General features: G+C 34.8%; 1 protein-coding gene across 9 annotated transcripts in view; it reads left to right on the top strand.

Moving 5' to 3' along the window:
- LOC115210326 (forkhead box protein P1) overlaps window positions 1-16,778 on the top strand; it is a 566,153-nt gene that overhangs the window by 191,818 nt on the left and 357,557 nt on the right. For 8 of the 9 annotated variants that reach the window (XM_036501965.1, XM_036501970.1, XM_029778855.2 and 5 more), the window contains one exon: window positions 7,307-7,383. The exons of the other annotated variant lie outside the window; for it this stretch is intronic. The gene's annotated coding sequence lies outside the window, so the exon portion shown is untranslated. The remainder of the gene's footprint in view (window positions 1-7,306; window positions 7,384-16,778) is intronic. 9 annotated transcript variants of the gene reach the window in all.

The following is a 16,778-nucleotide window of genomic DNA, read 5'->3' on the forward strand; positions in this document are numbered from 1 at the left end:
GGGGAGGAGAGAGAGAGAGAGAGAGAGAGTGAGAGAGGTACAGTGACAGATAGAGATCAGATATGTAAGAGAGTAAGGGACAAGTTTGTAGAGTGAAGCTTCGGGGTAGATATGAGGGTGCTGCGATAAAAATATGCATATATAATTATATACATACATATATGTGTGTGTGTATGTATGAATGTATGTGTGTGTTTATAGATATGTACACACGTGTGTGTATATATGAATATGTGTGTGTTTATATATACATATATATATATTTATAGGTATACCTATATTTATATATATATATATATATATATATAACATTATTGGTGAATTGAAGAAATGGAGCTGAACGCAGATTGAACAGAAATCGTTTTATTTCATTCTACACGTGTTTCGAAAGGCACAAATTACCAAAATCCGATTGAATAATGGGACCATATTGTGTCTTTCTCATCAGGAAGAAAAAAGGATTTCCAACGGATTTCCTTTTTTCTTCCTGATGAGAAAGACACAATATGGTCCCATTATTCAATCGGATTTTGGTAATTTGTGCCTTTCGAAACACGTGTAGAATGAAATAAAACGATTTCTGTTCAATCTGCGTTCAGCTCCATTTCTTCAATTCACCAATAATGTTTTAATTTCAATTATCCGCACCAACGCACGGTTGCAACGCCAGATGGTTGTACCTCCAACCGTGCTGTTTACTGCTGTGATTTTTGCTACTAAGGTATCGGTTAAACTTTTGATTAATCTACTACAAGATTATTCATCTTTCTATTTCACATAATATATATATATATATATAATATATATATATATATATATGCATTAATCTGTGTGTGTGCATATATATATATATATCAGTACCGCCTGACTGGCCCTTGTGCTGGTGGCACATAAAAGCAACCATTACACTCTTGGAGTGGTTGGTGTTAGGAAGAGCATCAAGCTGTAGAAACTCTGCCAAATCAAACTTCGTAGTCACTGTCACCTCTCTCTCCTTGAACATATGTATTCTCCTTATAAAAGGAGAATACATATGTACCAAAAAAGTGTTGGAATCATTTTTCAGTTTAATATGAAATTGTTTTCATTATAACTTGGCATAAAACTGTGTATTATGTGTGTGGGTATAGGTGTGGCTGTGTGGTAAGAAATTTGCTTCTCAGTGACATACTTTCAGATTCAGTCCCATAGTGTGGTATCTGAAGTGTTTTCTTGTATCAGACTTGTGATTAGATTCGCTTGATGGAAACTGAAAGATGCCCATTGTATGTAAGTGTGTGTGTGTGTTAGTGTCTCCTTCCCTTGCCTTTTTGTAGTAATTGTAAACAAATGTCACCATCATGCAGGTAGTGTCCTTTGTTTCCAGTTTTCTATGAAAACATGTCTGGTCATGGGGGACATTGACTTACTACAGGTAAGGATTGGTGAAAGGAAAGGCATCCAGCCAGAGAAAATCTACCTCAACAAACTCCATACAACCCATGTAACCATGGAAAATTGGATGTTAAATGATGATGATGATGATATATATGCTTATGAGAATAGATAAAATTTTTTAAAAAATGTACAGCTACCCCTAATAACAAATTCAACAATTTTATAAAGTAAAAAGTGGAGGAGATTCTAGAAAATAGGTCCTTTCTCTTTTCCTCTATCACCTGAGCTGAAGGTTAATTATTATTTTTTGAAATTTTAAACAGAAACTACTTTGTTTTTATGTCTCCCTCACATTTCATGAAGAACAAGTTTGTCTCAAAAATATCTTCTCTCCTGATTAATAACTTTCTAAAACTCATTTTATTCTTGAATGGCTCAAATTTTAAGGACTGAAAAAAAGAAAAAAAAGACAAGTATCAATCACTCACTTATTTTGATTAAACTGTGCTATATATTATTTTCATGTGCAGCTAATACTGTAACACTGATATACAGCTGTACTATACTATATATTGTTGTAATATACAACTATATTTATTAGAATGCAGTTCAACCAACAGGGTGCAACGAAATGCCACATCTTAGGATATCTATGCTCTGTCGAAACACATGCCAGACAGAGATTTAAAGTGAATGTAGTGTATATAATACTGTAATAAACATGTTTTTCACGATGTACAATTCTCCTTTCTTATTTTTTTTAATACCTGGTGTATACACACACACACTACTGTGATATACAACTATACTATATGTTACTGTAATATATTGTTAGTAGATCAGTGATTTACAATAATATAGTAGTCATCGTGGTGGTTAAAGCGACTCAGCAGCAGTGACTGTGTTATGATAATATAGTTCTACACTACATTATATTATTGTTATACTATAATACTACACTATGTTATTTTAATATGCAACAATAAATGCTATACCACTCTAATATACACATATACTTTGTTACTGTTATACACATCTCTATCATGTTGTTTATTAACAACTATATGTTATCATTAGTATAAGTTACTTGTTTGTAGTCTTAAGTTCAAATTTCCTCCTGGTTAATTTTTGTCTTGTACAGGATTTGATAGAAACGGACTGGGGGTCACTTTGAATTGAGTATTCTTTCTGTAGATATGTCATTATTTTTATCATTGGGCAAAGAGTTAGCAAATGGATTGAATTGTTTATTTTAGTTTTGTACTCTGAATTTCTGAGTTCATATCTTAGCTGAAATAATAAACTCTACTTTATTTTCTGGGCATTGCTAAAGTTTGTCTCAAACACTCATGAATTTAGGTTCAATTCCATCATGTGCTACCCTTCCCGTAAGTGTCTTCTGCTTCAGCCTTTGAGAATGGAATATAGTAAATGGATTTATACTTTATGTTTACAAATATTAATCCGGATGTTCAGTTGTGTTCCTTTCTATTGGAAATGCCACTTAGCAATTTAATAAACTTATTGGTGCAGGTGGTGCTCTAGCATGGCCATGGTTAGATGACTGAAACAAGCCAAACAAGAAAGACTATTACCATCTTTTGAGTCAATCATAATTTCCCTGTTTTTAATTAAAACAAATTTACTGTTGTTATAAATGAGAGGAGGAGGAGGTGGAAAAAATGGGGGTGAGGCTTTATATACAGTTTTATTCTTTATAAAATTATTTTTTATAAATTCAATTATTTAAGATTAAAAAGTAGACCTATTTCATGTATGAATTAGAATTTTGGATATAAGTAAATATATGAATATGTATTATGTGTGTGTGTGTGTGTGTGTGTGTGTTTAGAATTTCTCACTTGCATAAATATGAGTTTAAACTACGAGACATGTGTTTTTGTATGTCTCTCAAAATATATTTGCCTCTCTTTGTGTGTGTGTGTAATATTATAATAATGTGTGCGTGTATTTATATATTTTACAAACACTCAAATTCTTGGTAGCTAATTTTTTTCTCAATAATGTCATGAATATATATAACATACATTCATCATCATATGTCAATTTATATATATATATATATATATAATCCACATGTACATACATTCATGCATATATATATGTTTATGCACACGCACATATTTATACATACATTATATATATTTATATGTATACACAAACTCATATATAAACACATGCACATCCCTTTATATTATATGCGTGTTTGTGTGTGGATATAATAATTAATTTTCTTACTTTATTTATGATATAAACATCTCAGTCTTGTAAATATGTGTGTCTGTGTCTTGCACACACACACACACACAGCCCTGTCATTATATATACTCAAGTGTTCTATACATACACAATCAGAGTGATACTGTTGTCTATAATAAGCTGGAAATTATTAATTATTTTTTACCATTTTATTATTCATAATATGTAAATCATAGAACATATTCCTGATGATATTTTTCTTGTTCATCATTAAATTATTTTTTCAAATTTTGTTGTAATTTTTGACTGTAAAATTATAAAAATATAACAATTTCAGTAGATACAGAAAAGTGAAGATATTATAGATTGCTTATGTTCTCTTCTCCACAATATATTTCTATCAAATTTAATCAGTAAGAAGCCTTATTGAAATTTTGATGAGAAATTTCATTATTGTTGTTGATCTTCTTGTTTCTCTATTGTCATCATCATCATTATCAATGTTATCAATGCCATCACTTACACCGCTGATGATGATGATGATGATGGTAGTGGTGGAGGCTCAGCTTTAAATTTTACAATTGTTTTTGTTGTGCTAGCATCATACACAGTTAATAATAGTTGTTGTAATAATGTGCTATTTTTATCACATTCTACTTGCTTTTCCTCTGCATTTTTCAATTTTAAATCATACCGTCTTCTTACTTTTATTTTATATTTCATTATATTTATTTATTAATTTTTATTTCTGTTGATTTAATATATGTTGTTTTAAAAATATCACTACTACACTCAATGCCATTTTTTTTCTTCTTCTCCCTTTCTTTTTTCAAGTTCTTTGTGATTTATTTATTTATTTATTATTCAAAACCAATTTCCAATTAGCTTCTTTATCTATATAATTTACTGAATCATTTCAATGTACTTGATGTTCACTTCTAATGAAATTGTTTACCAGAAAAACAATTATCCATTCTGCTAGCTTTTTATAAAAGTTTAGCCAGGAAGCTATAAAAACTGGTTTATAAGATTGTTGCAGGTTTTTGTTTAAATTTGTTCTTTGTACAGACCCCAACCCCAACCCAATATCATTTATCCCATGCAGTAGACTATGTCCTGCCACACACATAGATTTACATTAAGTACACTGCACTAACATATATATTTATTAATGCTCATACAGACACACCCACTCTGTACTTGCTTGCTCACTGATGTTTCCTTCTCTTTGTTTGCCTTTAGTTTAAATATGTTTTCATGTGTGTGCCAGGGTGTGTATGTGTGTGTGTGTGTGTAGCAGGTGTATGTTTGAACTGTTTTAAGTAGTACAGATGATGGCATATTCCCAGTGTATCAAGTCTTTGAACCAGTTTTTTTTTTTTAATTCCTGGCCGTAACTATTTCATTTACTCTGCTGATAGTGTTGGGATCTGCATGAATGTCGCATCTTCCATAATTCTTTATCCACTGAAGTCAATAAGAACTATCCTCTAGGATCAGCAAAGATTTATGACAGTATGTAAGGTTCACAAACTTTTCAGTCTATTGCCCTTATACCCCCACCCACCCCCAAAAAAATGAAATTCAACCACTCAGCAAAATACTATGGTAATTTTCAAATTTAGTGGAGTGGATTAAAAAAAAGAAAAGAAAGAAAGGATTGGTGTAATATATACATTCAAAAATCTGCTTTAATCAGTTTTAATGTACAATATGTGAATGTTTCAAATGTTAACGATGTTCATTGTTAAAAATCAAAGAGAGATAATTTATGTAACAGTGTGTTAACAAAGATATAAAATGTATTTCAAAAAATGTTACCTGGTTATTACTCTTTAGTTTCTGTGACAAATGTTTATTGCTAGAGATATTGGTAGATTGTATTTTATCATTAATTAATAATGGATTGATTTTGTTGTTGGAAACATAGTAAAACTTCCTTTTAAATTTACTCCACTAAACACCAGGAAAAATTGCTATATAAGTTTAATCTTCCAATAAGCTTTCTTCTGTCTTTCGTGTGTGTTTAATCATTGTTCAACGTCCGTTTTCCATGCTAGCATCGTTTGGCTGGTTTGATTGGCAAGCCATAAGGCCTCACCAGGCTCCAATCTGATCTAGCAATGTTTCTACATCTGGATGCCCTTCCTCATGCCAACCATTCTGAGATTGTAGTGGGTGCTTTTTACGTGCCACTGGCATGGGAGCCAGTCAGGCAGTACTGGCATCAGCGCCATATTTGGATGGTGCTTTTTGTGTGCCACTGGTACGAGAAGCCAGTCAGGCAGCTCTGGTAGCAACCCACGCATGAATAGTGCTTATTGTATGCCACCAGCACTGGTAACAACCACAACTACCATTTCCATTTGATTTGATTTTGATTTACTTGACTCAAAAAGTCTCCTCAAACATGGAACGTCCATGGTGATTCAAAGGTACCTTTTAAATGGGCTAGTTATGTGACACTAGGCTATGGCTGTGATCTCACTTTCCTTGCCAGGTCTTCTCATCACGGCATATCTCCAGAGGTCTCGGTCTTTCATCATTGCCTCTGTGAGGCCCAATGTTCGAAGGTCATGCTTCACTATATATATATATATATCATGACTGTATCCTACACCAGCTTCACAACCCATTCAAAGTACCTTGGATTGTAGGACAACCTGCTATACTTACCTTGGATTGTAGGGCGACCAGCTATGCTTGAGGAGACCTATTGAGTCAAGTACATCAACATCAAAATAAAAATCAAATGGAAATTGTAGCTGTGATATCTGTGCTGGTGACACGTAAAAAGCACCATCCGAATGTGGTCGATGCCAGCACCGCCTTGACTGGCGTCCATGTTGGTGGCATGTAAAAAGCACCAACTGAGTGTGGCCGTTTCCAGCCTCCTCTAGCGCCTGTGCCGGTGGCACATAAAAAGCACCCACTACACTCACGGAGTGGTTGGCATTAGGAAGGGCATCCAGCTGTAGAAACATTGCCAGATCAGACTGGAACCTAGTGCAGCCTCCTGGCTTCCCAGACACCATCAAACCGTCCAACCCATGCTAGCATGGAAAACGGACTTTAAATTATGATGATGATGATAAAATTGGTAGCTTTCTATATTTCAATTCAATCATTATTTTAATAAGGACTGAATAGTGTAGGACTGTTGTTTGCATGTAAAACCTGTTATTTTACAAACTTCAACAGGCACAATTAATTGAAAGAAATTATCAAGTACCAAAAACTATTCAGAGAAAATGAGATGAAGTAGTTTAGCATCCTGATGCAGTGGAGGTAAATAATGCCGTAAAACAATTCCTTCTAACTGATGGACTTTGTATTGTTAATGTGATTGGAGAGGACTTGATGACTGCTTAGAGTGGAGTGAATATCCAGGTGAAAATGTATAATTTTTAATGTTAGGCCACCACATTCATCACTTATTTAGTGTGTTTTTGTGTTTATTTCATCATTTATATGACTAAATCCACTTTCAACTATTGAAAAACTTGGAAATGCAAGTAAAAATCTGTTGCTCCAGATATCCTTACACTCTTTATATTTGGACAATGAGCTTACCTCCAGGTCAATCAATTCTTGTCTGTATTTTTTTGTCTTCAACATAGAGTGAAGAAACAAACCAGTGAGATCATAATGTTAAGATATTGATGAGTTGATTGTTATCTGAAATAATTTCATCTGCTTCTTGTTGTAGCCGTGACTGGAGAAATACTGAAAATTACCATGGCTAAAGAAGACTTATATCGACCAATCTTTACTTGAAATTCTAAAGTAAGCATTTAAGCTTGTATATTGTTTTCCTTTTAATCACTTCTGTGCTTTATTAGAATTATAAATTGTCTGTTAAATAAAACAGGTGATAAAACAGAGTTCATTATCTTAGTGATTCTTTCTCATCATTGAAGAACTCTACAACTGAATCAAAAAATTCACCATCCTACGATGTCTCCTCAGGATAACCACCTTCTGTTTGCAACATCTTTCATTAGTTTTACATCTTGATGCAAACTAATGAAAACCGTGTGGTTTTCTTTGCTTTTTCTTGTGAATAGATTTGATACATGCAAAGCATTTGAGGTGTTTTTCTTACATATTTTGAGAACTTTTTACTTTAGGAAAACTGAAAAATCTTGTTTGGTACCTACCAATTGTATTTCCTGAAGTTTTTGAAATAATTTCAATAAGAATATTAAAGAAAATAGTAAATTTTTTAAAACAATGTTCCAAATAATAATAAAAAAAAAAGTTTCATTTTTTGAGATATTTGGCAAAGAGAAATTCCTGAATATACTGCAGAATTTTACATAAGCCATGACAGTATTAAAACATCTAAATATTGACTTTTCTGACTGGATACAAAAACTGAAATTGCTGACGTTATGAATTTACTATCTTACCAATATACTTGGCCATCTCCTCAATATAGTGTTGTACTCTTGTGTATGTGTTCCTTCAGAACTAGTCATAGTTGTAGTAATAATAATGATAATAATAATAATAATAATGGTTTCAAATTTTGCCACAAGGGCAGCAATTTCTGCGGAGGGGATGAGTTGATTACATTGACCCTCAGTGCTCAACTAGTACTTATTTTTATCGACCCTGAAAAGATGAAAGGCAAAGTCAACCTCAACGTAATTCGAATGTAGCGACAGGCGAAATACTGCCTAGCATTTTATCCAGCATGCTAATAATTCTGCCAGCTTGCCGCCTTATTAATAATAATAATAATAATAATAATAACAACAACAATATTCAGTTGCATGTGACATTGCATATATTGCTATGTTAAATGGCATATTATGAGATGGTCAGTTGTTAAATGATATTGAACTCTGATGTTTTCCAAATCTTTCATTTGTCTTCAAAAATTAAAAATCTAAGTTTTTTTTTTTCTCTCATCTCAATACATCCTCTCAAAGACTTCATAACAAACACACAAGTATTATCTTACTAGTAACCATAGAAATAAAAATATATTTCCTAAACTCCAGTGAATATTACAAATATTTTTCTCCTTCACATCAAGGCCTGATATGCTGAATAATTAAAGAGTTTTGAATCCCAGTTCACTATAATATAAAATAGAAAAGGGAGTCAAAAATTATCTCCACTTTTGCTCAAAAATTCTTTAGGATGGTTGCACAGTCTTCGGTGTCTGCATACTACTAGGTTGTACTCTTGTGATTGCATAACAACGATTCAACCTTGATTGCTCCACTGGCAGTGTGCACTTAGGAGGAACAGTGGTCAGTGAGCTAATCTCTCTGGTCTGAAAATGTGTCAGGAGTTGAAAGTCATCACAAGCTTTCAGTGCTCTACTTTGCAGAAGTGTGTATGAGTAGATTAAGATGTTTAAAAATGGTTCAACGAATGTGAAGCAAAAAGTGGGAGCAAGATGCCCATCAACCTTCACCACTGACTTGAAGATTCAACAAGCTTCAGAGATGGTTCTGGCAAAGTGATAAGTGACCATTGATGAGGTGGCATATTCTCTGCAAATTAGTCATGGCTCTGCATATGAAATCATCCTCAACAAGCTTCACTTCTGTAAAGTCTGTGAGATGATGGGTGCCAAGAGCGCTTAATGGAAGTGCATAAATGCAATTGTGTGGAAATTTGTCACTGCTTACTTGAGTGCTACAACAATGAGAGTGAAGCATTTTTGGAGAGAATAGTTAAGGGAGATTAGAGCTAAGTCCACTACTTTGAGCCAGAATCCCAAAGGTAGACAATGGAGTAGAAATACTTGATATTGTCAGTGAAAAAGAAATTCAAGACTCTACCTTCTGCAGGAAAAGTGATGCTGTTTTTCAGGATGCAAAAGGGCTTATACTGGAAAATATTATCTAGAAAAGGGATCTCCAGTCACCAGTGTAGGCTATGGTGAAATGCTGGCCAACAAACTGAAACAGCAATTTGCACCAAATACCAAAGTCTATTATGAAAGCAAGTGTTATTGTTGCATGACAATGTACGCTCCATATGGCCACCCACACTGTTGAAACCATTGAAAAATTGGGTTTTGCATCGCTGGAACACACTGCAAACAGTCTAAATCTTGCCCCTTCTGACTATCACCTCTTTAGACTGCTCAAACATTCTTTACAAGGTCATTGATTTACTGTGGACAAAGAACTGGGAAGCTGAAGAGGTACTACTTTGATGGAATAAGCAAACCTGCTGGAAGAATTACATTGGAAAGCAGGAGATGATGTTGAGAAATGATGTAATTGTTCAAACCCTGCTTTTTGTTTTAATAAATTACAAACAAGAATGCATTTAATTTTTGACTTACTATTGTACAATAAAGCAAAATGAAATCCCAAGTCACTGTAATATAAATACAACACAAAGTTGTAATGATTTACAATGTAAGAATTATAATTATGGTAGAAGACTGATTTAACCACTTTAGCTTTTCATTTGGGTTACCAAGTTGCAAACCCATGCCAGCATGGAAAACAGGACATTAAATGATAATGGTGACTCTCTCCCTCTCCTCACACACACACACACACACATGTGCGGGCAATAGTTGTGCATTTCTACATTTCTTTTTAAGCTGTGAGCAGACAAATTATCAACACTCTCAACTACGTATTCCTGCAAAACAAATATGTACATTGATACAAAACTGTTAAGTTTGTTGGTGAAAATGAACAAAAGAAATGAAACCCCAAAATAGTCAGAACGAGGGAAAAGGGTGTTGCTTAGATGTCTGTATATGTGTGTGTCTTATTGTATATTTACTAATTGGTCAGCAACCATATGAAAATACACAAAACTAATTTCACACACATACAAACCTGCTCATACACACGGACTCATACACACACACACACACACACACACATATATTGGGAGATTTCTCTGTGCAAAGTACAATGACAAATCAGCAATTAAAACACAATAAGTTTATGGATTTTGACTTATCTCATAGCTGGGGACTTGAATTTCAACTTGTCATCATCTGGTGTCACCTGTGAGAAGAATCCTAGGAAATAAACTAGTTTGGGTATTGAATTTATTGGCTTTTTTGTAAAAAAAAAGAAAAAACAAAGTGTTTTATGACTGGAATAAATTATGGAAGTGTTTTTCACGATGTTCGTGTTGTAATGGCATGAGAAATTTGCCAAATTCTCAAACTGTTCTCTGCAACATCTATACCTCCATGACATGAGAAAACGGTTCTGGCTTTGGCAGATTTCTCTTTGCCAAAGATCACATGTGAATAACTATTTAAATTCAAACTTTTTCCACTCATGGATTTCGTAAGCTTCCTAGAATTTTATTCATGACCTATTGATCCCCAGCCAGTTTGAACACATTCTCTGTACAGCCCCATTAACCCCGGAGGGTTTTATAACAACTGTTTTAGGAATCTCAACAGTTTGAAATAACACAATTTTAGGAACAACATAAGGTAGCATTTATAGTAATCTGGTGAAATCCTCCTGCATTTGATCACTTAGCAACATCACAACAATAAATGTCTTATACAGTGTTGTATGTATGTGCGTTACAATTGATGTAGGAACTTACAGAAACTTTATGAAACTGGTGGAGTTTCAGCATCATCATCATCATCGTTTAACGTCCGTTTTCCATGCTAGCATGGGTTGGACTATTTTGACTGAGGGCTGGCAACCAGATGGCTGCACCAGGCTCCAGTCTTGATCTGGCAGAGTTTCTACAGCTGGATGTCCTTCCTAATTTTACTGGAAAATACACATTGTGTTCTGCTACACATGCTTGGTGTTGTTTGTTGCACTATATTACACACTAATGGTGCTGAGTTGCCATACTATGTAACAGTAGCGTGTTCCAGCATATACCAACACATGACTAGTGTTGTGCAGCTACCTGACTATTTGCTTCATAACTGACTGGCATCTACAGTTGGATATCTTCATAACTAAGCAGCAATTTGTGTAGACAAAAGAGTAAGACCAATGTGTTTTGAAACTACAAATATACATCATATTTATATAAACAGCTCACTAATCATGTTAGCTGGCATCTTCAATGGAATTCAGCTATGGGTAATGTCTTCCATTCTTGCTAACATAAAGCTGTAGCAAACAAGATTATACACACACACACACACATGCACGCGTGTGTGCTTGTGTATATTAAATGTAAACAGAAAATATATAAAAAAAGAAATGAAAAAGAAAAGAAACCAAACATCTGGTCACACCTGGCACATGGTATTCCTTGTTTTGTATCCTTCCTATGTCTGTGTTTAGATTTAATATATACAAATTTATTCTTTGAACAATCCTGGCTTAATCATAAATTAATTGGTTTGTGTATCTCTGTGTTTATTTCTGTGTATTAATGTGTGTGTGTGTGTGTGTGTAATATTTTTGCTAAAGTATTTCCTAAACTATATTTATTTGTTGCATCAAAAGTGTTTCAGACTTAGATTCTTCTTTGCAGTCTTGGAAGAGATTGGTTTTTCTTCTTCGGCATGTTAAACACTTCTCTAGGGAAAGGAGAATTTTATAGAAGCTATTTAACTTATGCAAATGGTCATGTTTGTAATGTCACCTGGTCTATATTATTTTCAAGTCTCCACAATAATTTCTATGTACAAAACTAAAGCTGTAAAGCATCTTCTTTTTAAATGTTGAAAAAAGTAAAGATTAAAAAGGAATTTATGAAGATGACACAATAAAATACTTAAAGGAAATTGTGGAAATTAGTGTTATGAATATATAGTTTAACACTTGTTAAAAGTTAAGGAAGATCTCTGACAAACAAAGATAACTACTGGTAAATTCATTATATATATATATCATCATCATCATTTAGTATATCATTATCGTTTAACATCCGCTTTTCATGCTGGCATGGGTTGGACAGTTCGACTGGGGTCTGGGAAGCCCGGAGGTTGCACCAGGCTCCTGTCTGATCTGACAGTGTTTCTACAGCTGGATGCCCTTCCTAATGCCAACCATTCCGAGAGTGTAGTGGGTGCTTTTTACATGCGACCAGCACAGGGGCCAGAGGAGGCTGGCAACGACCACAACCGGTTGATGCTTTTTATGTGCCAGTGGCACAGAAGCCAGTCAAGGCAGTGCTGGCATCAGCCACATTATATATATATATATATATGTATGTATATATATTTCTTTACTACCCACAAGGGGCTAAACACCGAGGGGACAAACAAGGACAGACAAACGGATTAAGTCGATTACATCAACCCCAGTGCGTAACTGGTACTTAATTCCTTGACCCCGGAAGGATGAAAGGCAAAGTCAACCCCGGCGGAATTTGAATCCAGAATGTAACGGCAGACGAAATATGGCTACGCATTTCACCTGGTGTGCTAACGTTTCTGCCAGCTCGCCGCCATATATATATATATATGTATATTTATGAGAGAGAAAGAGAGAGAGTGAGAGAGATAGCGGGTGCTAAATATGTATAATACAAATATAGCCATTGATAAATATGTATGACATGTAACTACGAAAAATTTCTGTGATATATATATCTGTGTAGTCATTGATATATATGTATAAAATATATAGCTACTGATAAATATGTCTTTTAGACAGTGACTAATAAATATGTATGATGTGTGTGTGTGTGTTTTTATATATATATATATATATATATATATATATAATATATATATATATATATATATATATATGTATGCAGTTAAGTATACGTTGGGTCATACAGTGGTTTTACATCAATAAAGTGCTTGCTTAGCCCTATGGTTGATTCGTCAAACTCTAATGGCAAAGGCCATATACCTCCTCAAACTTTGGAGGTTGAAATTTTTTATGGTCATTTAGTAAGCAAGAAATAATCAATCTGGGTCAGCGAGGTTGCTTCACATGGTAAAAGCAAGTTAAGGGAGGAGTTCCCCTTTTGCCATTTTGGACCATATGGACTGGTCTAAGGGAAATAACCTGTCCTCACTGACCCAGATGGCTTACCATGTGATTGTGATACAAACTTCGTATATATACGTGCAGGAGTGGCTGTGTGGTAAGAAGTTTGCTTCCCAACCACATAGTTCCGGGTTCAGTTCCATTGCATGGCACCTTTGGACAAGTGTCTTCTAGTATAGCCTTGGGCCATCCAAAGCCTTGTGAGTGGATTTGGTAGATGGAAACTGAAAGAAGCCCGTCATATATATATATATATATATATATATATATATATATGTAGGTCCCGGGTTGATTCGGGGTTAACCACAGTAAATAAGGTACTCAATACAAAGCAGAGTAAAATTAATTTATTATATAGAAGGAGCTTCTACAGGACTAGAACTGTTTCATTCAAGAGAAATCTTCAGGAAGCTAGTTAACAAGAATTGTATTGGCATTTATACATTTAGGCAGGTTTAACGGGGTGTTGGTGGGGGACTTTTTTGGGGGTAGGCATAGCGCAAAATATCATACTTGGGGGAGTGGTCACTCCCCCAAGTATGATATTTTGCGCTATGCCTACCCCCAAAAAAGTCCCCACCAACACCCCGTTAAACCTGCCTAAATGTATAAATGCCAATACAATTCTTGTTAACTAGCTTCCTGAAGATTTCTCTTGAATGAAACAGTTCTAGTCCTGTAGAAGCTCCTTCTATATAATAAATATATATATATATATGTATATGTGTGTGTGTCTTTGTTTACATCCCCGTGACTTAGCAGTTTGGCATAAAACACCAACAGAATAAGTACTAGGCTTACAAAGCATATGTCCTGCAGTTGATTTGTTTGACTAAAGGCAGTGCTCCAGCATGGCCCCAGTCAACTGACTGAAACAAGTAAAAGAATATACATTCACAAAAATGCATATAAAGTAGATGGTATCCTATGTCCATACTACCTTGTTATGCTTTCCCCAATTCTCATCTACTTACTGAACCCTCTTCCCCACATGTTGGTTGTTGTCCCTCCACCCATACTGCCCCCCCCCCCCCGTCAAGCATTCTCCACATCTCATCTCCCTTCCTACCCCTTCCATATCACATATTACATACTTCCCCCTACCACCATCCCTTATTTTCATTATTGTCCCTTCCCTCCTCCTCTGCCCTGCTTTATATTAACGACACCTTGCATATCAGCTATCATTCCCAGCACCCACTCACACTATATAGTTGACCCTTATGTACCTGTAATTTTCACTCCTCATTGCTCATAGTCCCTGAGCCACTCCTTTCTCTCTCATCTTGCCCTCCGCCCATTCTGTTATATTTCACCAAGCTGCACCTTCGTCCTCATTCTTCACTCACTATATTTACCTCTATCCCCCCTCCCCGTATCTATATCTATATATATATATAAACACATATGTATATATAAACACATACATATATATATATATATATATATATAATATATATATATATATATGTATATATAAACACACACATATACACACACTGGTACACATGCATATATACATGTATATCTTCTACATGTATGTGTATGTGATTATGCATATAGATATATGTCTGCAGGTTGGTAGCTGTAGATGTTTGTCTGTAGACGTGTGTGTGTGTGTAAATGAGTATGAATAAGTATTTATGAGAAACTTGCAGCAAGCCAACTGCTGTGAAAAGCTGAAATGCATGAATGGGTAAAACAAATGACAAACCACTTGACATGACAGGAAGACAACATGTGTATGTGTGTGTATTTATGAAGAGGTTTGAGAGCAACCTTGACACCTGGGAAATGCAAGCACAAGACCACCCTGTCTGGCACAGCTGCACCAACATAGGTGCCACCTCTTGTGAACAGAACACAAAGAAAATGCAAGATGCACAAGTTGAGAGCCAACTCTTTGCCTTCAGCCACAGCAGACCACCAGTTCCTGATCTGCAACACTGTACCCCCTTTCCCCAGATGACATCCTTGGTCATCATTGATAACAATGGACAAACTAACAATGACGATTTATGTATGTGTATATGCACTCACAGATGCAGAAATGTGTCAACAAATGTGAAAGTCCAACACAGCACACTACAAAGACACTAACCATCCTTTACAAAAATGCACCACACCACCACTATTCCAGTTGAAATTACTGTTACTCATTCAATATATACACATCATAAGAACAGGAGCAAAACATTATGAGACAAACACAAAGCAACAGAGTAAGTGGTGGAGGGGGAGTGCACATTGACATCAATAAGACTAATGAAAGAACTTTGACAAATCAATTTATTAATCAATGAACTAATTATTTAATTAACCGATAACATAATTCAAGTGAATTACAGCCAGTGTTTGTGTTTTATTAGTAGTGTAATAAATAATGTTTGTAATTAACGGATTTAAAAAAAAAATTTTTTTTTACTCTAAACTGGTTATGATAATTAATAATTATAACTCTTTAAAGGGAAGTGTTAGAGTGAAGTTTTCCCATTAGGTCAGTGAAATTAATACCAGTAATATCATCATCATCAAAGTTCATTTTCCATGTTGGCATGGGATGGATGGTTTGACAGGAGCTGCTAAGCCGGATGGCTGCATCAGGCTCCAGTCATCTGTTTTGGCATGGCTTCTACAGCTGGATGCTCTTTATAATGCAAATAGCTTTACAGATTGTACTGGGTGCTTTTTATGTTGAATTAAATATAGATTTCTTAAAAATCAGTCTTGTGGCCGGGGGAGGGGGGCATTAAAAAAACATGACAAAGGAAATGATTTCACCAATGAGGGCAACATTCATGCATTGGCATCATCATCATTTCCATCATCACTACCATCACCACTACCATCATCAATGTGATCAGCACTGACATTATCATCATCATCTCTCTCTATCTGTTTATCTGACTCTCTTTTTTTTTATGCTTTTCTCCCTGCCCTCCCCTCTCTCTCTCTCTCTATATATATATATAATGCTCTCTCTCAATCTCTTTATATGTATATCTCTTGTGTATGCTACTCGCCATCTCTTTCTAGATCATGTGTAATGCAAATCAATCAGAGGTGGCAAGTACACCTGTCTTATGTCTTTCTGTCTATTTGTCTCTCTCTCTCTCTCTCTCATATATATAACCATACTCTCCCTCACTCTTTCTCTCTATGTGTGTGTGTGTATATATATATATATATATATATCACGCTAAGTGTATGTTTTTGTATATATGTGTGCAAGGAATTTCATTAGGACAA

This window comes from Octopus sinensis, linkage group LG4, assembly GCF_006345805.1.
Source record: "Octopus sinensis linkage group LG4, ASM634580v1, whole genome shotgun sequence".
Taxonomy (NCBI): domain Eukaryota; kingdom Metazoa; phylum Mollusca; class Cephalopoda; order Octopoda; family Octopodidae; genus Octopus; species Octopus sinensis.